The 25,000-nt window shown below is 39.2% G+C and overlaps 1 protein-coding gene, 1 long non-coding RNA gene and 1 pseudogene across 2 annotated transcripts in view; 1 reads left to right on the top strand and 2 right to left on the bottom strand.

The window, feature by feature from the left end:
- Window positions 1-25,000, top strand: part of POLA1 (DNA polymerase alpha 1, catalytic subunit) — a 283,316-nt gene that overhangs the window by 189,060 nt on the left and 69,256 nt on the right. The window lies entirely within an intron of this gene.
- LOC102187664 lies at window positions 1,574-2,425 on the bottom strand (annotated as a pseudogene).
- Window positions 6,158-13,473, bottom strand: LOC108634336. The gene is made up of 3 exons (XR_001917565.1): window positions 13,390-13,473; window positions 11,660-11,771; window positions 6,158-6,247 (listed from the first exon to the last, which is right to left on the bottom strand). It is a non-coding gene; the product is annotated as an uncharacterized LOC108634336 (long non-coding RNA).

Genomic DNA, 25,000 nt, shown 5'->3' with positions numbered 1-25,000 from the left:
TATGAAGGGCCTGAGAGAAGAGCTTGCTAGACACGTCTAAAAGGAATTGCAAGGAGCTGGTGTGGCAAGAGATGAGTGAACAGTGGGGAGAGTGGTAACAGGGAAGGCACTGGGGGGATACCACCTGTGAGGGGCCATACAGACCATTGTGAGGACTTTGACTTCAATTCTGGGAAACTATTGAGGAGTTCTGATCAGAGGAATGCCATGATCTGACTTAAAGCAAACTACTTTGACACTGTGGTGCAGGCAAAAGACCTGGCGGTTTGACTAACAGGACAGTAGGAGAGCTTATGAGAAGTGGTTAGATTCTAGATGCAATTTTTAAGCCAGAACTGATAGAATTTGTTATTCAGATCGTTGTTTACCTAATGTTATTATATACAGTGAATGGCAGAGGGATTCCTTCCTGTAGTCATTGACTCTGAATTGGATGCTAATACATTTAAATTACTCACTGAAAAATAAGTAATTTTCAAGGTAAATATTAATAATTGCATAGACTCCTTACCCAAATCACTGGTTCTTCCTAAACATAGACTTAATGGCCAACTCTTGTGCCATACAAAAGACACAAACCATCTGTGGAACCACCCTACCCCACCCAACACACACACGGCATAGCACTGTCCTTGCTTTTAATAGGTTTTTGAGGGGAAAATGACTTGTGTTCCACTTTAAGTTCACAGTCTAGCTGATGAAGTAAAATTCCTGGACACAGAGACACACCACAGACTCCTACTCCTACTGAGAGATCCCTGAAAGTCATGAGAATCACAGCTGGAACAAACCATTGTCTCAGATGGGTGTGTGTTCATCTATATGCAGGTGTGTTGAAGGGATGGCAGGAAGTAATTAACAACTGCTATACTAATTTTAGTCTAAACATGTACATAAGTGGTTAGAAAAGGCAAAGCTGAGATGATTGCATAGAAAAGGTGAAATGTAAGCTAGGACTGGAAGGATTGGTAGGCTACGAATAGCTGGAGGTGCAGAAGCAAAAGACATTGTTGAGTTTCTTCTGCGCCTTCTCATATCCGTTTGCTAGACAGTCTTATTTAGTGATGCTCTATTAGAGAAACATCCTTAGGGAGCTGTGTCATTTCTACTCTGAAGCAGTAAGTTGAAGTTAAACCGTTAGAGTAAACCAATCTTTGGTTTGATTAGCTGCGAGACCCCAGTTTAGTGGTGTCAGATTCTGCTCTTCTCTTTGGATCATTATAGATTGAAGAAAATCTTCTTGGGCAAATCTTTTTTTTTTTCTTTAAAAAAATAATTTATTGGTTTGGGATCACAAAATATAGGGAAGACACGAAGTGATGCCTGTGACCCCTTGGCTGAAATTTCTCTTCCAGGACGCTTTTGGGCGTTCTTTCACATCCTAACAGCTGCAGAATATAGTATCTGACCACGTGGGAAGCTTGAACAGACACCCTTTAAGTCATGGGGGTCACTTCCAATTAAGTCTTCCAGCTCACTTTTGCCAATATTGCAACTGCATTGGTTGTTCCAACTGTTCATGTCTTAAAAATCTCACGAACCAATAGGCTGCAGACCAATGATGCCTGCACAGCCCTTAGAACTGCCTACACTGACTAATGCCCCTCAGCTATACCCAATCTGCTTGTGGCACCTGCATGGCAACCCCTGGGGGCCCCCACATCCTAGGGTGGCAATGGAGGAAGGGCAGGCCAGGCCAAGCATGAAGAATAAACAGTCAATTTTATTGGGCTCAGACTGGGAATCCATGAGGACCTCTGTGAATTTGTCGGTTTTCTTCTCAATGTTCTTTTCAGCCTGCTTCCATAGCCTCGTGAGCTGCTTCTTTTTCTGATAGTGGATCTTGGCTTTCCGCTTTCTCCTCTCCTCCAGTGTGGCCGTTAACCACCTGGTACTTCCAGATAACCTCATGAGCCAGGCACCCTAGGTAGGCAAACTTCTGAGTAAGCTTCAGACACACAACCTTGAGGGCAGCAGGAACCACCATCCGCTTTTTCTTGTCTTAGGGTCGTGGGATCAAATCAAACACCTTGAGGCGCTCCAGAGCAGCCTGGCCCTGCTTGGTCTTGTGAGGCAGCATGCCTTGCACTGTCTGGCGGAAGACGCGGCTGGGTTTTGGAAGTGCCACAGGAGGGGTTGGTGTTCATCCGCTTGGGGAGAAAACCCAGGTACTTCAACTTACTTCTGTAAAAATTACCAGAAATGTTGATGAAAGGCTAGGTACTTCAACTTATTTCTGTGGCAATTGCCAGAAATACTGATGCCCCCACAGCACACGACCACAGCCTTCCGGCCTAGAAGCACCTGCTTGGCCACAGTGGTGTCTGGGGAGCCCAGGAGATAGCCTTGGCTATCGAGCACCAGGACCTGCCCTTCCACCATCTTTGGTAGCCACCTGGAAAAAGAGGGCAAATTTAGAAATTAAGAACAAACATAGTGGTAGTATGGTCCACATCCTGTCCTTTGTTTTTATTCTTACACTTGTCCTTCCACCAGTCTTCCCTCCCAGCCTCTCCGATTGCACTCAGCTCTCCTATAACTCCATACATGTGTTTCTAAAAATTTACCAAGTTATGTAAAATCACAACCAGATGCTTTATGGAAAAGATACATGGGTTAGAAACCCACCAAAATTTCATCAGTGACTCAAACAAGAATATCAGTTCATGTCAATCACTCAGTTGTGTCCGACTCTTTGCAACCCCATGAATCGCAGCACACCAGGCCTCCCTGTCCATCACCAACTCCCGGAGTTCACTCAGACTCACGTCCATCAAGTCGGTGATGCCATCCAGCCATCTCATCCTCTGTCGTCCCCTTCTCCTCCTGCCCCCAATCCCTCCCAGCATCAGAGTCTTTTCCAATGAGTCAACTCTTTGCTTTAGCATCATTCCTTCCAAAGAATACCCAGGACTGATCTCCTTTAGAATGGACTGGTTGGATCTCCTTGCATTCCAAGGGACTCTCAAGAGTCTTCTTCAACACCACAGTTCACAAGGATCAATTCTTCGGCGCTCAGCTTTCTTCACAGTCCAACTCTCACATCCATACATGACCACTGGAAAAACCATAGCCTTGACTAGATGGACCTTTGTTGGCAAGGTAATGTCTCTGCTTTTCAATATGCTATCTAGGTTGGTCATAACTTTCCTTCCAAAGAGTAAGCGTCTTTTAATTTCATGGCTGCAGTCACCATCTGCAGTGATTTTAGAGCCCCCCCAAAATAAAGTCTGACACTATTTCCTTTCCATTGTTTCCCCATCTATTTGCCGTGAAGTGATGGGACCAGATGCCATGATCTTAGTTTTCTGAATGTTGAGCTTTAAGCCAATTTTTTCACTCTCCTCTTTCACTTTCATCAAGAGGCTTTTTAGTTCCTCTTCACTTTCTGCCATAAGGGTGGTGTCATCTGTATATCTAAGGTTATTGATATTTCTTCTGGCAATCTTGATTCCAGCTTGTGCTTCTTCCAGCCCAGCGTTTCTCATGATGTACTCTGCATATAAGTTAAATAAGCAGGGTGACAATATACAGCCTTGACGTACTCCTTTTCCTATTTGGAACCAGTCTGTTGTTCCATGTACAGTTCTAACTCTTGGATCCTGACCTGCATATAGGTTTCTCAAGAGGCAGGTCAGGTGGTCTGGTATTCCCATCTCTTTTAGAATTTTCCACAGTTTCTTGTGATCCACACAGGCAAAGGTTTGGCATAGTCAATAAAGCAGAGATAGATGTTTTTCTGGAACTCTCTTGCTTTTTCCATGATCCAGCACATGTTGGCAATTTGATCTCTGGTTCCTCTGCCTTTTCTAGAACCAGCTTTATCATCTGGAAGTTCACGGTTCACGTATTGCTGAAGCCTGGGTTGGAGAATTTTGAGCATTACTTTACTAGCATGTGAGATGAGTGCAATTGTGCGGTAGTTTGAGCATTCTTTGCATTGCCTTTCTTTGGGATGGGAATGAAAACTGACCTTTTCCAGTCCTGTGGCCACTGCTGAGTTTTCTAAATTTGCTGGCATATTGAGTGCAGCACCTTCACAGCATCATCTTTCAGGATTTGAAATAGCTCAACTGGAATTCCATCCCCTCCACCAGCTTCATTCATAGAGATGCTTTCTAAGGTCCACTTGCCTTCACATTTCAGGATGTCTGGCTCTAGGTGAGTGATCATACCATCGTGATTATTGATCATGAAGATCTTTTTTGTACAGTTCTTCTGTGTATTCTTGCCACCTCTTCTTAATATCTTCTGCTTCTGTTAGGTCCATACCATTTCTGTCCTTTATTGAGCCCATCTTTGCATGAAATGTTCCCTTGGTATCTCTAATTTTCTTGAAGAGATCTCTAGTCTTTCCCATTCTGTTGTTTTCCTCTATTTCTTTGCATTGATCGCTGAGGAAGGCTTTCTTATATCTCCTTGCTATTCTTTGGAACTCTGCATTCACATGCTTATATCTTTCCTTTTCTCCTTTGCTTTTCACTTCTCTTCTTTTCACAGCTATTTGTAAGGCCTCTCCAGACAGCCATTTTGCTTTTTTGCATTTCTTTTCCATGGGGATGGTCTTGATCCCTGTCTCCTATACAATGTCACGAACCTCTGTCCATAGCTTATCAGGCACTCTGTCTATCAGATCTAGTCCCTTAAATCTATTTCTCACTTCCACTGTATAATTGTAAGGGATTTGATTTAGGTCATACCTGAATGGTCTAGTGGTTTTCCCTACTTTCTTCCATTTAAGTCTGAATTTGGCAATAAGGAGTTCATGATCTGAGCCACAGTCAGCCCTGGTCTTTTTTTGCTGACTGTATAGAGCTTTTCCATCTTTGGCTGCAAAGAATATAATCAGTCTGATTTCATTGTTGACCATCTGGTGATGTCCATGTGTAGAGTCTTCTCTTGTGTTGTTGGAAGAGGGTGTTTGCTATGACCAGTGCGTTCTCTTGGCAAAACTCTCAGCCTTTGCCCTGCTTCATTCCATATTCCAAGGCCAAATTTGCCTGTTACTCCAGGTGTTTCTTGACTTCCTACTTTTGCATTCCAGTCCCCTATAATGAAAAGGACATCTTTTTTGGGTGTTAGTTCTAAAAGGTCTTGTAGGTCTTCATAGAACCGTTCAACTTCAACTTCTTCAGCGTTATTGGTTGGGGCATAGACTTGGATTACTGTGATAGTGAATTGTTTGCCTTGGAAACGAACAGAGATCATTCTGTTGTTTTTGAGATTGCATCCAAGTACTGCATTTTGGACATTTTTGTTGACAGTGATGACTACTCCATTTCTTCTAAGGGATTCCTGCCCACAGTAGTAGATATAATGGTCATCTGAGTTAAATTCACCCATTCCAGTCCATTCTAGTTCGCTAATTCCTAGAATGTTGACGTTCACTCTTGCCATCTCCTGTTTGACCACTTCCAATTTGCCTTGATTCATGGACCTAACATTCCAGGTTCCTATGGAATATTGCTCTTTACAGCATCAGACCTTGCTTCTATCACCAGTCACATCCACAACTGGGTATTGTTTTTGCTTTGGCTCCATCCCTCTATTCTTTCTGGACTTATTTCTCCACTGATCTCCAGTAGCATATTGGACACCTACTGACCTGGGGAGTACCTGTTTCAGTATCCTGTCATTTTGCCTGTTCTTACTGTTCATGGGGTTCTCAAGGCAAGAATACTGAAGTGGTTTGCCATTCCCTTCTCCAGTGGACCACATTCTGTCAGGCCTCTCCACCATGACCCTCCCGTCTTGGGTGGCCCCACACAGCATGGCTTAGTTTCATTGAGTTAGACAAGGCTGTGGTCTGTGTGATTAGATTGAGTAGTTTTCTGTGATTATGGTTTGTGTGTCTGCCCTCTGATACCCTCTCGCAACACCTACCATCTTACTTGGGTTTCTCTTACCTTGGGCGTGGGTTATCTCTTCACGGCTGCTCCAGCAAAGTGCAGCCACTGCTCCTTACCTTGGACAAGGGGTATCTCCTCACGGCCACCCCTCCTGACCTTGAACATGGAGTAGCTCCTCTCGGCCCTCCTGCACAACCACTGCTCCTTGGATGTGGGGATATAGGAACCTAATGAAAATAGAGGTGTAATGTCACATATCTTTAATAGCTAAGAAATACATAAATACTACAGTAAATGCAGCATTTTACCTTGCAAAAGACTTGAAGTTTGCTTGTGAAAGTGAACATCAGAAAGGTTGCAGCTCACGAGTCATGGTGAAGTGGTGGAAGGAAGGTTATCTGAAATAGGAAGGAAAATTATACAAACATCAGATTTGAGTTAGTGTAGCTAACTCAGTGAACAGGGGTAGCTGGTCAATGTTTGAGGGGTGTATGTACATGTGTGTTACGTATATTCCTCTGTGGCTTGATTCATCTGGATGCAGTTTTCTGCATTTACCTAGTGTTTCTTACAGACAGAATCCTGTAGAAACAGATATAAAATTCACATTATTTCCTGATATATCAATGGCATTGGAATTAATTCTCATTTTGAAAGTAAACATTGTAGTGGAACCAACTGTTCCCTGATGATTAACTAGCACGTTACATTCCCCCTACTTTATTATTCTTTCCTCATTTTCAATTTGTGCAAAATTATTCTTATTTTTATAAAGATCAATTGGAACATTTGTCAACCAAACAGTTACTGAATATTGTCTCTCTCCATGCTGCTTGTCTGGGTTGTGGCAAGTAAAATAGGTTTTGAAGCCATGGTTTCTGCCCTTAAACAGCTTCAATATAAGGAACCAACCAGAGAGATTTGAAGTAAAACAAAAGTTCTTAAAAAGTAACAGTATATTATAGAATTAATACATTAGTGCTAAAGAGATATGGTAAACTAAGGCTCCTTAGAAGATAAAAATTTTCAATCTAGATCTTAAAGTTACAAACATATATTAGAGAAGTAAGGGAATCCCCTTACTAGAAAAGATATGGGAATCCCGAAGGTGTTTTTGTTTCCTCTCTCTTTTTTTCATTCTCATGCTCCAGCCCTCAAGTGATCTTATGTTGGCAACAAAAGCTGCAGTGGTAGTCACCAAGAGCCAAAACACTCAACTCACCTCTCCCCTTCTTAAGAAAGAAAGGAAAGAAGTAAAGACCCAGCTTTCTGGCTAGCTGCTGGGAACTAAAAGGTACCAGGGAGATCACAGACAAAGACAGCTTCAGGGAAGGTGACCTCATAAACTTGTTGGTGAACTTTGGGTCTCATACCCCAATCTGGAAGGAAAGGATCTGAGCCTAATTAGCACATCAAAAACTTTGAGAACTGAAGTAAAAGACCACAACCCAGATTGACTTCTGGGTGGTGTACACATGGGACAAATATAACAAGTACTGCCACAGTTTTGAAAGGTGAACTGAGATCAGGCCCACAGTCCAGAGAAAGTGGGTTGGAATCCATAACCCAGACCTAATGAAGTCAGTTGCCTGCTAAAACAAATACATCAACAGTTATCCATAGAATTTAAGTAACATCCATAGATTCATGCTACTCAAAATGTCCAAAATTCAGTTCAGAACTACCTGGTAGAAGAAGAAAAATCACAGCTTGCATGGGGCAGGGCGGGGCAGGGGTCAGAAATCAAAAGTCAAGATTTAAATGATGCTGTTATAGTTATATGACAGAAGAAATAGATGTAAAAAAGAGAGAGCCAAATAAATATATTAGAACCAAAAAATATAACGAAAGTTTAAAACCTCATTGAGTAGGCTCAATAGCAGAATGGAGATGACACAGGAAACTGCCAGTGAACTTGAAAGTAGATCAGTACAAATTATCCAGTCTAAAGGAGAGGTACAAAAAGACAAAGGGGTTAGGCAGAACAGAGCCTCCAGGACCAGTGGGACAATAATACACAGTCTAACATTCATGTCATTGGAATCCAAAAAAGGAGAAGCACCAGGCTGAAAAAAAATATTTGAAGAAATAATGTGAACCTTTCCTAAGTTTGACAAAAGACAAACTGACAGATTCGGAAAGCTCAGTGAATCCCAATCAGGATAAACCCTAAGAAATTCACTTTGGAACACATCATCATCTAACTGTGTGTGTGTGTGTGTCTGTGTGTGTGTGTGTGTCTGTGTGTGTGTGTGTGTCTGTGTGTGTGTGTGTGTGTGTGTGTGTGTGTGTGTGTGTTGGATGGGGGGACAAAAGTTTTAAAAACCATCAGAGAAAAATGATGTTTTGTAAGAAAAATGCACTTCCCAGGTGCCTCAGTGGTAGAGTATTTGACTGCCTGCCAATGCAGGAGACATGGATTCGATCCCTGGGTTGGGAATATCCTCTAGAGGAGGAAATATTAACCCGCTCTAGTATTCTTGTCTGAAAAATCCCATGGACGGAGGAGCCTGGTGAGCTACAGTCTACAGGGTCGCAAAGCATGCATAAGGGAAAATGATTCAAATGATGACATATTTCTTATCAGAAACAATGTGGAGGCCAGAGGAAGTAGTACAGTGTTTTTAAAGTGCTAAAAGATTATCAACTCACTGTTTTTATCAAGCCCCCCCCCCCAAATCTTTTGCAGTGAAGGTAAAAGAAAGACATTTTCAGATGAGGGAAAGCTAAACAAATTCATTGTCAGCAGACCTACTCTGAAAGAATTGTTGAACTAAGTTACTCAGACAGAAGGGACATGATCCTGGAAAGATACCTAGAACATCAAGAATGAAGGAAGAGGGCTTCCCTGGTGGCCCAGCAGTAAAGAATCCAGCTGCCAATGCAGGAGACACAGGTTCAATCCCTGTTCTGGGAAGATCTCACATGCCATGGGGCAACTAAAACTGTGTGCCATAAGCATCTAGCTTGTGCTCTCAAGCCTGGGAGCCACAGCTACTGAGTCCATGTGCTGCAGCTGCTGAAGCCCACACGCCATAGAGCCTGTGCTCCGCAAGAAGAGAAGCAACCGCAGTGAGAAGCCCAAGCACTGCAACTGAATAGTAGCCCCCATAGTAACAAAGACCCAGCACAGCCAAAACTAAATAATTAATTGAAAAAAAAGAAGGAAGGAAAAGGAAATGGTAAATATAATAACTACTTTACTTGAGTTACTTGAAATATTTTTGATAGGCGAAAGCAAAAATTATAGCATTTTCTACCAGTTTTCAGTGTGTGAAGGTCTAATTTATGAGACAACTACAACATCAATGGAAGGAGGGAAAAGGGATCTATGTGGGTTTTTACATTTCATTTACATGGTAAATTTTTAATTCTAAAGTATATATATTGTCATCCTTAATGATGAACTTTACAAAGAGATGTTGTCAAAACCACAATTAATTAAATAATAAAAAGATGTTTGAATAATCCCAAAGAGGGCAGGAAATAGAAAAGAGAAAGGAGAAGCAGAACAAATAACAAAATGGTACACCCAAATCCAAATATATCAGTAACTTCATTAAATGTTCTAAATGTGTTTATACCAATTAAAAGATAGAAATTATCAGGATGTATTTTTTAATGATGCAAGTATTATAAAATATCTTCAAGAAACTAATTTCAAATATAATGGTATAGGTAAGTTAAAGGAGAAAATGGCAAAAGATATACCATGCAAACACTAATGAAAAGAAAGAGTGGCTATGTTAAAAGCAGAAAATTAGACTTTAGAGCAAAGAAAATTACTCATGATAAAGAGGGATTTTACATAATGATAAAAGAGCTAATTCACTGAGAAGAGAAAACCACCCAAAATCTGTATGTACCTAACAACAGTGCTTCAAAATGGTGCCACCTGAAGCAAAAAGTGGCAGAACTGAAAGGAGAAATAGACAATCCATAATTATACTTGGCAACTTGTAACACTCCTCTTTCAGTAATTGATAGAAATACTGGACAAAAAATCAGCAAGGATATAGAACTGACAAGCAATGGGATTTAATTGATATGTACAGAATACTCCACCTGTCGATAGCATGATCAAGATTCTTTTCAAGTGTACATGGAACATTCAATAAGATAGACTATATGATAGGCTATATTCTGCATCATAAAAACAACCTTAATGAATTTAAAATAATTGAAATCATATGAAGTATATTCTGAGGCCATAATGGAATTAAACTAGAAGTCATTAAGAGAAGAGTAACCAGAAACTCTCTAAGTTCTTGGAAATTAAACAACACACTTCTAAATAACCCAATGGTCAAAAAAAGGTCCCAAGGAAAATTAGAAATTATTTTGAACCGAGTGAAAATGAAAATGCAACATATCAAACAATGATTGAGACAATATATACTATGGTGCCTACTGTAATGCAGAGTAGACCAATTACCAATATTTACGCATCATAGACACACAAAATCTGTAAAATACTCAAGTAGAAAGTGTCAACGGATTGTTTATTGACCCACTTGGTAATATAAGTCTGTTCATTTGGCAGTTAACTATGAAATAATCATGCTGTCAGAGTCAGGTGAGGTTCAAAGGGGAAAAGTAAAAAACTGTACAGTAGGATGATGCACCTAAAGCAGTGCTTAGAGGGAAATTGACAGCATTAAATGTTTGTATTAGAGAAAAAGAAAGGTGTCAAATCAATGTGAGTTTCCACTTTCAGAAAATGTTTTGAAAAGCAGAGCAAAATAAGCCCAAAACAAACAGAAGAAAAGAGATAGTGAAGATATATTAGTTAAATTGAAAGAATAGAACAAATCAGTGAAACAAAAACATGAATATTTAAAAATATCAATAAAATTGATAAGCATCTAGCAAGGCTGACAGAGATTTTTAAAAAGTAAAGATACAAATTAGCAATATCCAGAATACTAGGCCTCCGTAGATTTTAAAAGGATAGGAGACTACTAAACATATTTGACAATTTGAGAGTAGTGGACCAATTCCTCAAAAATCGAAAACTATAAGAATTCATCCAAGATGAAATGGATTACCTCAATAGTCCTATATTTGTTAAAGGAAGTAAATTCATAATTGAAAAAAAGTTAAGTTGGAGGAATCAATAATCAATTGTAAGACTTAAAGCTACAGACATGAACAGTGTAAAATTGGCAAATGGATAGAAACCTAGACCCACAGAATAGATAGACTCAAACAAGTTTGGCCATTCAATTTTTAACAGCGATTCAAAAGAATTTAATGAAGAATGAATAGCCCTTTCATCAACATGTAATGTTGGAAGAAGTTGGACATTCACATGCAGAAAAAATAAACTTTGAGCTAAAATCTTACCTTATACAAATATTAACAAAATATATCACGGCTCTAAGTGCAAAACTATAAACTTGAAGAAGTAGTACATAAGAGAAAATCTTCATGACCTCAAATTAGGTGAAGAATTCTTAAACATGAGATAAAAATGATCAATTTAAAAACGGAAAAATCACTTGAACGTCATCAAAATAAAAACTTACTTGAAAAGACACTATTAAGGGATAGAAATGACAAGTCATAAACTTGGAGGAAATGTTTACAAATCACATATCCAACAAGGGATCTGTGTCTAGTATATATATAAAGAACTCTCAAAACTCAGTTAAAAGAAAACCACTCCAATTTAAAAATAAACAAAAGACTTAAAAAGATTCTTTACCACAGAGAACATAAGGATGACAAATAAGAATGAAAAGTTGTTTCATTATTAGCATCAGGGAAATACAAATTGAAACCTTGACAAGATAGCACGCCATACTTACTGGAATGGTTAAAATACAAAATGCTGACAGTCCCAAGTGCTTGTGAAGACGTGGAACAACAGGAAACTTCATGCTTACTTTGCTGATGGAAATGTAAAATGGTGCTGCCAGTCTGGAAAACAGTTTGTTTCTCATAAAGATCAATATATACTTTCTGTATGACCTAGGAATCCTCTTGGGTATTTACCCTAGAGAAATGAAAAATTATAACCATGTAAAAATCTGTGCAGAAATGTTTCTAAGGAACTGAATTCATAATAGCCCCAAACTGGAAACAACTCCAACACACTTCAGTGGATGAATGAATAAACTGTCATGCTTTCATACCATGGAGTATTACTTAGCAATAAAAAGGAACAGACTACTGATAACATATAGCAACTTAGATGGGTCTCGAAGCTACTATGCTGTGTGAAAAAAACCTAGACTCAAAAGACCACATAGTGTTTAATTCCATTTAAATGGCATTGTTGAAATTTCAGAACTGTAATGATGGAGAACCAGTAGTTGTGATGGATTAGAGAATGGTCTGAATACAAATGGGCAGCAAAAGGCAGTTTTGGAACTGTTGTGTATCCTAGTTGTCATGGATGTTACATGTGTTAAAATAATAGAACTATGCCATATATACTCTCCCAAATTAATCTCATTGTGAAATTTTTTAAAGTAAAAATGAAAGAAAAATTTCCATGGCCTGGTGATAACATATAACTCTACTTCAAGGATGTTGTTTAGTTGATAAGTCTTTTCCGACTCTGCAACCCCATGAACTGTAGCCCACCAGTCTCCTCTGTCCATGGGATTTTTCAGGCAAGAATACTGGACTGAGTTGCCATTTCCTTTTCTAGGGAATCTTCCCTAGCCAGGATCAAATCAGCGTTTCCTGTTGGCAGGCAGATTCTATACCACTGAGCCACTAGGGAAACCAGGGATCGAACCTGTGTCTCCTGCATTGGCAGGCGAATTTATTTACCACTTCAAGAGTAAATGTTTTCAAATACAGGGATATATGTGGAGACATAGAACTAAGGGAGTTCCTTTTACACAAGTTAGATGAATTAAATATCTGGCACTGAGGTTACATGACAATAAGTCCCAACTCCTGCCACCTTGTAAACACAGTTCACATAAATATAATAGATATGTGATTGAGAGCCCCTGCTATGCTTTTTGTCAAGGAATCTACACAAGGAGAAAATATCAAGCTATGACAAAAATCTCTTTTGAGGAACAAGACATTAATATTCTCATTTTGCTAAAGTAAAAACAAAGGAAAGTCTTTCCTAAGCCCAGCTTTTGGGATGGCATAGATTTGGGAGTGTCAGGCCATATGCAAGTTCTAACTATTTAAGTAAAAAAGTAAAGCCTTGAAAACATGACAGAGTTTTGAATAGGAAACTCTGGATTTTAGAGCAGCATGTTTTTTGTTTTTAAAAACAATAGTAGGGGACTTCCCTGGTGGTCCAGTGGTTAGAATACACCTTGCAATGCAAGCAATGCAGTTCTATCCCTGATCAGGGAGCTAAGATACCACATGCCTCAGAGCAAGTAGGCCCTCACGCTATAACTACTGAGCCCCACAAGCTCTGGACCCCATGTACCACAGCTAAGACCTGATGCAGACAAATAAATAAATAAGTATTTTTAATGTAATTATTAAAAACTATGATGGACCTCAGGAAGCTCTATTTTCTTTTAAGCAGTATAGGCATGTATTTGCTCATAGTTACCATTCTTCTGTCTTGTTTATTGAGGGATACATAGCTTCATGGAGAGCTGGTTTGTTTTCTCTTTATCTCCCCATTGCCAGCGTTCTGGAACCCCTTTCACACATGCCCTTCCTGTCAGGTAAAGGTGATCATTTAAAAACAAACAGACCACAAAAAGAAGAGCATAGATTCGAAATTTTTGTAGTAATAATTGAAAATGTAAATTAGTTTCAATCATGTTCCTTTTGTTCTCCTGGTTTGAAATTACTGCTTAAGGTTATTTTACATTCACAACTCTTAAACAGTGTTTCTGAGCGAGGTGAAATAGATTATGGTGTAGTCATATTGGTGGGCAGGACCTCCTACAGGCCTATGCATGACTGAATGCTCCAGCTGCCTCCAGACTTCTGCCCACTTAATGCCAACTTTAAAGGGGGACAATATTCCAATAAATATGCTTTCTTTTATTTTATTTTATAATGGTTGTGATTTACACTGTTCCATATCCCTGGTGGCTCAGATGGTAAAGAATCTGCCTGCAGTGCATGAGACCCAGGTTCAGTCCTTGTGTCGGGAACATCCCTTTAGAAGGGAATGGCAACCCACTCCAGTATTGTCTGGAGAGTCCAATGGAAGAGGAGCCTGGTGCGCCACAGTCCATGGGGTCGCAGAGTCGTCACGACTGAGGCGACTTAGCACACACACATATTAGGCTTAGCAAATCCATATCTTTATCTTCAGCTGATGATATATGAATTTGCCCTTTTCATTTCTTAACAAAACTAATGGGCCTATTTGGAGAACCTAGGACTCTAGCTCCTACATTCTGCATATACATCCTGGGATTTTATTAGAGTTTGAAATTGTATTCTATGGGTGAGGGCCCTGACCTTATTCAAAGATACCGCTGGAGTATTTCTTTTATCTGCTTTATTTATGAGATTGCTCTGTTAAAGTTCATGTATAACAATAGTTCAATTGCTGAGAAAATGTTGGTAAATCAGTCACCTGGGCAGATGAAATTCACAAATAATGAGAACTTAAATTTTTAACCAGTCATCTCCACTTCCCATCCAAGTCTTTAGTATTGCTTAAAAAAGAAAAAAAAAAAAAACTTTGGCTGATTTCATGCTTTATTTACTCGATACTGGAACAGTGTTTATTGAATACCTACTATATGCCAGTACTATATTTCAGGAAGATGTGTTACTTTTTCTCACTTTGCTGGTTGAAAAACTGCTGAGAAGTGAACTGGCCCAAAGCCAGAAAGGGGAAGAACAAGGAAGTGAACCAAGTGCATCTGAATAATTGAGCACCACAGTGTGTATATCAGCGGTGACTCAAGTAACATAGGTGAGCGTTGACAAATGATTTGAGAGAAACAGACCTGCTGGAGTTCAAATCAAGATACTTCTGTTATAGTCTTCAAGGATTACAGAACAAGTGGAGCCAGCAGGAATGCAGAAGAAAGAAGATACTTTTTCATATCAGTGCCGCCTGCTCAGGACGCAAAAGATGCAGGTGTAACGTAGGTTTAGGAACTAATGATTCATTGTTAATCCTTGAACTTTCTGTGCAAACCCCAGATAGAGTATGATAAAGCATATGAGTTAAGACAGAAAAACAGTAGAATAGCATCTCAGTCTGTTGCAGCTGGGATGAAGCCAATCCCAGGAACCTGAGGACAGTTTTTAAAGGGGGAGAGAGGACATGAGTGGGATATATTATCAAAGGACACCCCGTGATGTGAGACCTAGGTGTATAGAGCCTGGATAGGATTTTTGTTTCTGTTTTTCTCATTTTACCAGATATAATTTCCTAGATTGCAAATCTTTTTTTTTTTTTTTAAGTTACAGGTAATTACTAGTTTCCTTCCTTTTAGGAGAAAGTAGTCAACAGAGAACACATTGATGACTGTTCATTTTATTCCTAGGAAAGTCCATTAGCCAGTTTGTGTTTTGCTTGTTTTGACACCTCTGTATGGAATGGTTTGGTTTCCTGTTGTAGAAGGTGGCCTAGGTAAAATGAAAGTGAAAGTGAAGTCGCTCAGTCGTGTCCGACTCTTTGCGACCCCATGGACTGTAGCCTATTAGGCTCCTCCATCCATGGGATTTTCCAGGCAAGAGTGCTGGAATGGATTGCCATTTCCTTCTCCAGGGGATCTTCCCAACCCAGGAATGGAACCCCGGTCTCCCACTGAGCCACCAGGGAAGCCCTTTGGCCTAGGTAAGCTTTCAGTAGAAAAGACCAGGTCTTAAATACAAGCAAGCCTAGTTTCTAATTAAACAAATGTCTAAGACTGTAATTTCTAATGCACTGTAGAAAGAAAGGGCAAAGAACAGCCAAACTAGTTTTTATTGGCTCTGTTTTTGTGGTTCTAATATAATTCTGGCAAGTTGGAAGAATTTAGAAGAGGAATTAGTGAATTACATGTGCATGTATATTAGTACCCTTCCTTTGTTACTTTTTTTCATTGTCAAAATTAATTTACTGACATTTGAAAAGTATAACTATAGTGACTTGTTACTGAATAGGTTCTTGTACAAAACATCAAAAACAAAATCATAAGACATCTACCATGTGTTTTTTGGATGTGTAATGAGTTTTAGTACCTAAATTAGCTACCTGAAATTTCCTATAGAAATTCCAAACCATATCAGTAAAAGAATTACTTCTTCTTCTTTTGTATTTTGATAATGCCTGGTTAGCATGGGGAGTCTATGGCCTTAAAGCCTAATGGCTGTGTTAGATGTAAGATATATGGATTTATTTCATTGACTAAGACGACTATAACAGCATCACGGCCAAACGTAGTCTGACTAGTTGAACTGAATAGTAACAAGAAGTGAATCTTAACTAATGAACTAGGAGAACAAGGAGGGCATAAATGTTAAGTCTGTTTATACCCAATGTATTTCTCTCTTCTATGGTGGCATCAATTATAAGATATAACACTGATTTATTAACAGCATTTCAGAGGAAAAGAAAAGTTTCAGCAAAGACAACAGTTCATAAGACAAATCTTTGTTTCAGAAACATTCAAAGTGATGAGAGGTGTCTTAGAATCAAGCAAGAGTGTTATTGAGTATAACACTTAAATGATAACTAAGGCAAACTGAGTGCTTACCATGTGCCAGACTATACACCTGTGCTATGCTAAGTCGCTTCATTCATGTCCAGCTCTGCAACCCTACAGACCATAGCCCGCCAGGCTTCTTTATCCATGGGATTCTCCAGGCAAGAATATTGGAGTGGGTTGCCACGCCCTCCTCCAGGGAATCTTCCAAACCCAGGGATCAAACCCATGTCTCTTACATCCCCTGCATTGGCAGGTCCTTTACCACCAGTGCCGCCACTTGTGCCAGATACTTCATATGCATTATTCAATTTAATCCTCACAACAGTCGCATGGGTCTTTTACAGATGAAGAAACTGAGGCTTGGAGAGGTTGGTCATCCTAGGACTTTACCTCCAATAAATGTCACAGCCAGGATTTGAAGGAGAGCCTGGCAGACTCCAGAATCCACACCATTAACCACTGTTGGGTGCATTTACTGTTTATCATTAAGATGAGACCTTATACCAGAAAGAAAAATTGAAAGTAGTCAGTGAAGTCCTCTCCAAAATCTGCCTCTTCGACTTCTGTTAAAGTAGTAACTGACCTCCACCAATAACAAACAAAACAAAAAGCACTCCACCCTTTCTTGAATATTCCTCAGCCTCATTTTTTAAGTTTACTGTTATGTGAGCCTGTGATATTCTGTGACTATCATTTTAAAACTGCATTCGTAACTACAATTTCTGTCTTCTAATAGCTTATAAGGTGTATTAACCTTATTATAGGCTTATATACAGAGACAGTAGAAGAAAGACAAGACTATCAAGATACATTAAGGGTTTTTTGTAGCTAAATTCAACCCCCCAAAAAGATGTAAAGCAAACATATGCTACTGTTGGAGGCACTAATTTTACATATGAGGAGGTGGAGAGTGTAGTTTTCAATGCCTTGTCCAAGATCACATATCTGCTAAATGTTAGAGGCGGAATTTGAACCCATACTGGTTCCAGAGTCTGTGCTGTTAACAACCACACCATACTTGCCTTATCTCATATTTTCACATTTAACCGCTTACTGCTTTGCTTAGAACTTTTCTTCTAAAGAACTTATGTTTTTGGCGTCATCCTCCCTATTCTAGGATCTTGGGAGTCCTGAGGTATTTATGCTAGGATGTCTATCCTCAAGGAGATTACAGTACTTTAAACAGAACTATTGGGATTTCCCTGGCAGTCTAGTGGTTAAGAGTTCACTTTCCCATACAGGAGGCAGGGGTTTGATCTCTGTTGGGGCACTCGGATCCCACATGCCTCACGGCCAAAACACCAAAGCATCAAACAGAAGCAGTGTTGTAACAAATTCAATAAAGACTTTTAAAATGATGCACATCAGTCCGAAAAAAAAAATGATGCACATCAAAAAAATTTTTAAATAAACAGAACTGCTATATATTAGTTGCAAAGAGATTAAAAGCAAGGAAATACTTTATCCTATTTCAGCCTATAGGAAAGATAGAAATCAGGTCTTCATTTTTTTTACAGTGATTGGTACTGAAATCCTACCACCCTTTTTAAAAAATTTGCTTACTTAATCAGTGACTTTTACTTAGAATCATAAGAGTATATTGTTTGGCCTTGGCTCTTGAATGAAGTTCACAAAATTAAAAAGGGGAAAAAAATGTCAAGTTCTTGCAGGTGCCTACTTGGTTTACTTCAGGAAACTTCCCAAAGACAAGTGTTCATAGCTAAGAAGAAGTTAAAAGACTCACTACCAGTTAGTTAGCACTCACTGTATGTCAGGTAGTGTCCTAAATGTTTCACACATATTATGTCATGTAATCCTGGTAACAGTGCTGTGATGGGGTGCATCCCCCCCATCTATTTACAAATGAGAGGAGAGGTTACTTCATTTCTCCAAGCCTCAGTTTTTCAATTTGTAAAACAGAAAAGGAAAGCTTCTTTATGTTCTAAAAGGAATTTCTAAACCCATAAAAATTTTTTCTGAAGTGTGTGCACAGAGATCTGTGTGGAACATAAACTTTTAAGAACTTAGATTTTTATATCTTTCTGCTCAAAGGTGCATTTTCTGAAAGGTGCATCTTAGAATGAAGGTGAGCAAAAATTAGAAAATTAAATTGACGCAGTTAGACTTTAGGTCCCCAGTTCAACCATGATACACATTGGAAAACTTTTGATTTGGCTTGGTCAGTTTCTGCTTGCAGTCTGCACCTCCAGCCCCCAAGCCAATGCCCTTTGCTTTGGCCCTGTGCTCCTGCCACTTCTACTCATGGTGGGCTATGCCCTAAACATGGTATCACTGTAGCCTAACAGTGTGAGTGAGGTACCAGGTGCTTATAATACACTGCTTCTCTGGTGCACTGAGTATTTCAGGTTGAAAACTAGCCACAAAAGAGCTGATTAACACACAGAATGACATTGTTGAAAGTGTATGAATGAAAAGTGGCATATTACAAAGATCAAGGGGCTTGGACATTGAAAACCTGGGATCAAGTCTTGGCTCTGCCCCTTACTAGTTGCATGACCTAGGGCAAGTCCCATAACCTGTTTGAGTCTCAGCTTCCTTATCTTTAAAATGAAGATAATCAGAATGGCTAGTTCATTTATTGAAGATCAAATGGGAGAAAGCATAATGCTGGGGAGATGGAGCTGAAAACTGGAAAGTGTCAAATGCATATTAACACATCATGCTAAACTTCTTCAACCCTCTCCTTTAGCACAGTGATTTAACACATTGATAACATTTGGGAAATCTCTGTTCACTTTAAATAGCATGCACATATGGACTTTAAAATTGTACCTCAGATAATCCTATACCAGCATTTCAGGCAAAGATTTAAGATGCCATTTGGCAATAAAAAATATTGATTCTAGTCACTAACTGTCATTCTAGTTTTGACTCCACTGGTTTTTCTAAGAGGTTTGCAAACTGGCCATTAGTGCTCCATTCACTGACCAGATCTAGGATCATGAACAGGTGACTTCACCTTTGATGAGCTCTGTCAAATAGGGACAATAATTCTAACTTCCCACCTACCTGACAGAGCTTTTGTGAGGACTGAATGCTTTGAAAAGCCTAACATTATTATATAAATGCAAGGGACACAAATTTTAAAATGAGTATAATCATCTGAGATCTCTCTGTAGTATAAGAATTAAAACACTCAAATAATTCTGTTAGGAAATGCAAGATAAACATGCCATTAAAAAGTTACAGAGAGCAGCTACTGTGAGAAGCAGGTAGATAAATGGAAATATCCACATTTGACTGCAATGTAGTGTTGGAAAAGTCACACCCACACCAGGCTATAAGCTCCTGCAATCTTATCCTATTTCTCTTTCTCTGAGGTAGCCTTAGCAGCTGGAATAGTGCCTGGCCTATTTTAGATGCTCAATTTGTTGAATGAATGGACAGCAGTCTTTCTTATGTGCTTGGTGGCTAGTGGTGTGAAGGGAGGCTGACTTTGGCTTGGCTTGGATCAGCTATAACAGCCTTCTCCTGTTTTGTCCATCTGAGGCAAAACTTGTTCTGAGATGTCACCTAAGCCAGAGTACACCTTAACAGCCAGGTCAAATTACACAGTTAAGTTTTTGTCCTAAATACTGCATCACTTAATTTACAGTAGCCATGTATATTTATTTTATTTTAGTAGCTGTGGATATTGCTCATCATAGACCCTTTGGTGCCAGTTAATAAGAATATTAGAAAGCTGACCAAACATTCTAGATTTCAATTTTGCCAAATTTTTGTGGATGAGTTGGGAAGTGGTAGAGAATTTTTATTTTAGCCAGATTAGATATATTTGGGTGAATGTGCCAGGGAAAGAAAGTCAAAGTAGTTTTCAGTTCAGTTTAAATCTAGAAAGAAACCTTAGAAAACTCACTAATCTAGGAAACCCTTTTATCCAAATAAGATTTCATGCAGAATTCCCAACTATAAAAAAGATGAGATTTTTATAGCTTATAACTTATTTTTCAGTGAGAACACCAGCTAATATGTTGGGATCTTACACATCTTAAAATTTGAGAGGTAGTACATGTGAATACATGAATTTTTTACAGTGAATATATAATCAGTGAAATCAGAATCAAACATTTGAGAAGCCTCCAAGGCACGTGAATTGAACATACTTGAAAACCACTGATCTTGCCCTACTCATTCTTACTATAGATATGGAGGTTGAAACTGTAATCTGCAGAACCTCATTCTGTCTCCACATTTTGCTTCTTGGTGTGGTGCTGTTAGTAACATGAATGAATCTGAACAAAGTTAACTACCTCAATACTTCAGATATCAAGGGTTTCTCTCACTTACATAAATGCTTCTAGGCCATTTTATAGCTCCAGTGAAATCCAAAGTGACTTACCAACCTTATTTTTATATTATTATTTCTTCTAGTTAGAAATTTATATTTCTCATCGTGATGTTAATACATGATTATATGTAGCATGGGGGCTAAATGAAATCTTTTGGGGTTTTTTGTGGGGCTTTTTTGGCATGAGGTTAATCTTGAAATATGGCATTTAAAAAAGGAAAACTTCTGAAGAGAGGGCAATAAATTCAAGGTAGAATCCTAAAATTGTCCTCAGTCCCAGTGAAGACAACATGACCAGTATTTGGATATTTCAACATCTGTAGCATTAAAGCCAGCCCTGTCTCCTAAGATGGAAATTGCCATGTGCAGAATGACTTGATAGAAAATGGTGTACATTCTATATAATCTTCTAACAGCAGAACGCGACCAGTGGCACTCCCCTAAAAAAAAATAAATTACCCGAAATTTGCAGCACATTCATATTCAATTTCATCACAGCAGATGCTCATTAGTATGTTGTTATTAATTGGTATTCACTTTAGGTTTTGTTTAAAATGAAGATAATAATTAGGTTTTAATTACTGCATCATTCATGGAGGGGGGGTTGTCTGGGGAGAGGCAAAGAGTGAAATGCCTCTTAAAGCATTGAAATAGTTCCTGATGCTTATTCAGCACCGTGTGCTGCCAAAGACTTTGAAAAATAACTTCATCTTCACCAAAAATATAGGACTAGGTTTATAAAATGAAGAAATTGCTGTCTGTGTGGCTTTTTTAAAATAAGCCCATCGTTATCAAGAACTCACTGTAAATTGTCTACTTGATGGACATACTGAATCAGATGATAATGTGCACTACCATTCTTTCTAATCAAATTACTAAAAAGACTTCTTGGAAAAGTAACCCTCACAAGCAGCTGATTAATGAAGTGGTGGCAATGTTTTGTATTAGAACTAATTGAAGTAATCCAAATAAGTTATTTCTGTAGCCTATGGAAATAATTTCCTTTGCAAAGAAGTACATTGGAGTTGGCAAACCAGTATTTTTTCACCCTCTCTTGTTCTGTATTTACAGAAAAAGCATAAATAATGCAAATAAAATGGGCAGAAAACCAATTTGGGTGACAGAAAAAATAAAACAGCATATCTCAATCTTTTCAAGATTAATCTTGATAGTAATCAAGATTAATAATTTATATAAGACATAAAGGTATGTAGAAATTGAAGGATACTGAAATTTTAAAGGCATATCTTAACTAAAACAGTAGAAATAGCAGTTGAATGCATTCATTAACAAGGGGTGTTCATAGTTCGAATTTAAACATATTCCTTATAAACTTTGTAGAGCACCTATTGAGGGCATGGCATTGGGGTTTTGCAACTGTGTAGAAATTCAAACCCTCCAGAAGCTGCGCTCTAGTTGGGAAAGTACAGAATACGTCATTTATCAGTGACATACAGAGTGTGCCATTCATAGTGCTGGTGCTTTCCATATGCTAGTGTGTTATACTTTTTAAATTTTTATTGGATTATAGTTGATTTCAATGTTACTTTTGGGTGCACAGAAAGTGAATCAGTTATACATATATCCACTTTGTTTTTTCTAAGATTCTTTTCCCAGATAGGTCATTACAGAGTATTGAGTAGAGTTCCCTGTGCTCTACAGCAGGTTCTTATTATGTATCTATTTTATATATAGTTATGTGTGTGTGTGTGTGTGTGAGAGAGAGAGAGAGAGAGAGAGAGAGAGAGAGAGAGAGGGAATATTACTCAGCCTTAAAAAAGAATGAAAATGCCGTTTACAGCAACATGGATGGACCTAGAGATTTGCATATTGAATGAAATAAGTCAGACACAGAAAGATGAATATCATATATCACTTATATGTGAAATTGTTTTTTTTAAGGGTACAAATGAACGTATTAACAAAACAGAAGTAATAGAAGTAGAGTCATGATATAGAAAATAAATGTATAGTTAACCAGGGTTTGGGGGGTGGGAATAAATTGGGAGATTGCCACATATATACTAGCTCATTATCTTTACAGCATTCCTGAGAGGTTTACTTTTCTCATTTTACAGATGAAGAATTTGAGGTATGAATAGATTAATCAAGCATTGTGTCCAAGGTCACCCAGTCCTTTAAGTGGCAGAACTGAATTTGAGACCAAATACAGTCTGATCCCAGAGCCAGTCTGCCCTGGAGTAGATATACACAGGAAACATTAGAAATCATTTCTGAGACTAGTGTAATTAGCCCATATGTTGAGGCTCAGTGAGAGGTGGGAGACAGGTTCCATGAATCCCTTCCTTCTACAAACCTTCCTTGAGGGCCAACCACAAGCCTGGCTCTGGCCTGGGTGCCCAGTGGAGAGGGGTTACACACGGTCTGTGCCCTTAGGAGCTTGCATCCTTGGAGGCATGAGGGTGATCACACTGGTGAGGACTGCTGGAGTGTGTTCTCTGTGCTGGAGGGTGTGGTGAAACATGGGGCTCCAGAGGAGAGGTGACTGGGTTTGTGGACAAACTGAAGCATGGAGGCGCAAAGGCTTCTCTGAAACTGCAGTGACTTTGAGGTCTGCTAAGGTATGTAAAAACCTAGTGGATCGAGCAGATCTTTAGGCAAAGCTGGAAGGATGGGCCTGAAAGGGAAGGCAGAATTGCTTGGGCCAGGGCACAGAGGAGGAAGGGAACACGTGGCCTGCCCTCCTGGAACAGAAGGTGGGAAGGAGTGGGGCAGGTCTGTGGCCAGGCTGGCATTTGAGGGGCACAATTACTTTTGCACCAAGCTAATACTGCAAAGGTGTGTACAAGTATGTAGGTAGCAACACCATTCAGTAGCCAAAAAGCTGGAAACTACTTAAATGCCTTTCATCTGTAGAATGGCTAAATAGATTATGGTATATTCATTCAGTGAAATACTTTATGGCAATGAGAATAAACAAATTTCCACTACCTCCAACAACATGGATGAATCATCTCACAAATACAATATTGACCAAAAGAAACCAAAGAGAAAAGAATGCAAACTATAAGATTATATTCACATAAAGGTGTGTGTGTTTGTATGTGTGTGTAAGGCAAATCTATTATTATCTTTAGGGAGAAGATGGGGAATAATGGGAGGAGAACAAGGGTGGGCTTCTAGGAGGCTGGTAAAGTTCTGTTTCTTCTGGGTGCTGATCACAGAGATATGTTAACTTTGTGCATCAAGCCATACACTCGTTATTTGTGCACTTGTGTAGATTACAGTTTAACAAAAAACCAAAATGCGAGTTAGGTTTAACCCTGCCCTGCATTTATGTAAATGAAAATACATCCTGTACTAAGATTACAGTAACTTGCTTTAAAAAGCAAGCATCTTCCTCACAGTGGTTCTCAGGAAAACTTCTTAGGCTTTTTTGACTGGTATAAATTCCTTGATCTTGAGCCAGCTTGGAGGGATCAGGGTCCATGGCTCTGAAAGTATCTCTGGGATTTCAAACCTGGCCTGGTGGCGGGGTGCTGGTCTGCCGTTGGGTGAGACGCGGAGGGAAGTAGAAGGCTGCCAGGGTGGGGCCAGGTGGACCCGTAAAAAAAAGATTAAAAAAAAAAAAAAGTATCTCTGGTACAGGTAGTATGCAGCACAGCAGTTCTTTTCTCAGACTACCCACTGGAACTACCTGGAAGCCCTTACCAGTGCCCATCCCCTGGATTCCCCACTGTGTTCTGAGTTAGTTGTTCCAGGGCCGAGATCTGAGCATCAGTGTTTTTAAAAAACTCCCCAGGTACTTCTGTGTACAGCCCGGTGAAGGACCACTAATCTAGGGCCTATGTTTTCATCTGAACATAATACTTTGGCTTGGAGACAGAATGAAGTTCACATTGTTTCTAATGTCGTCTGATTATGGGATTCAAACAGAATGCATCAAAAATAGTGGTATTGAAGCATTTTCCTTTTTCCTTCATTTCTTTCACAGTATTTGCTAAGTGCCTCCTCTGTGCCAGGTATATCATAGGGGAATTCCTTCCCTACCCCTGCGTATGTATGGGGCCCCCACTTACTACTCTGTTAACACTCCAAGCAACTAACTTGAATGCAAAGCATTGTACACACAGTAGCTCTTTCAGCTCAGCATTGTCCTTACTAAATCACAATCCACCACTTTGGTACATGATGTTCTAACTATAAAGGAAGATTGAAAGAAGCCTAGGCACCGTGTTGAGTGCAATTTTCAAGGAAAGAGCAAGAAATCGAACATTTTAAAC

This window comes from Capra hircus (assembly GCF_001704415.2).
Source record: "Capra hircus breed San Clemente chromosome X unlocalized genomic scaffold, ASM170441v1, whole genome shotgun sequence".
NCBI lineage: Eukaryota > Metazoa > Chordata > Mammalia > Artiodactyla > Bovidae > Capra > Capra hircus.
Note: the sequence above shows the minus strand (reverse complement) of the source record. Positions and strands in the feature narration are given on the sequence as shown.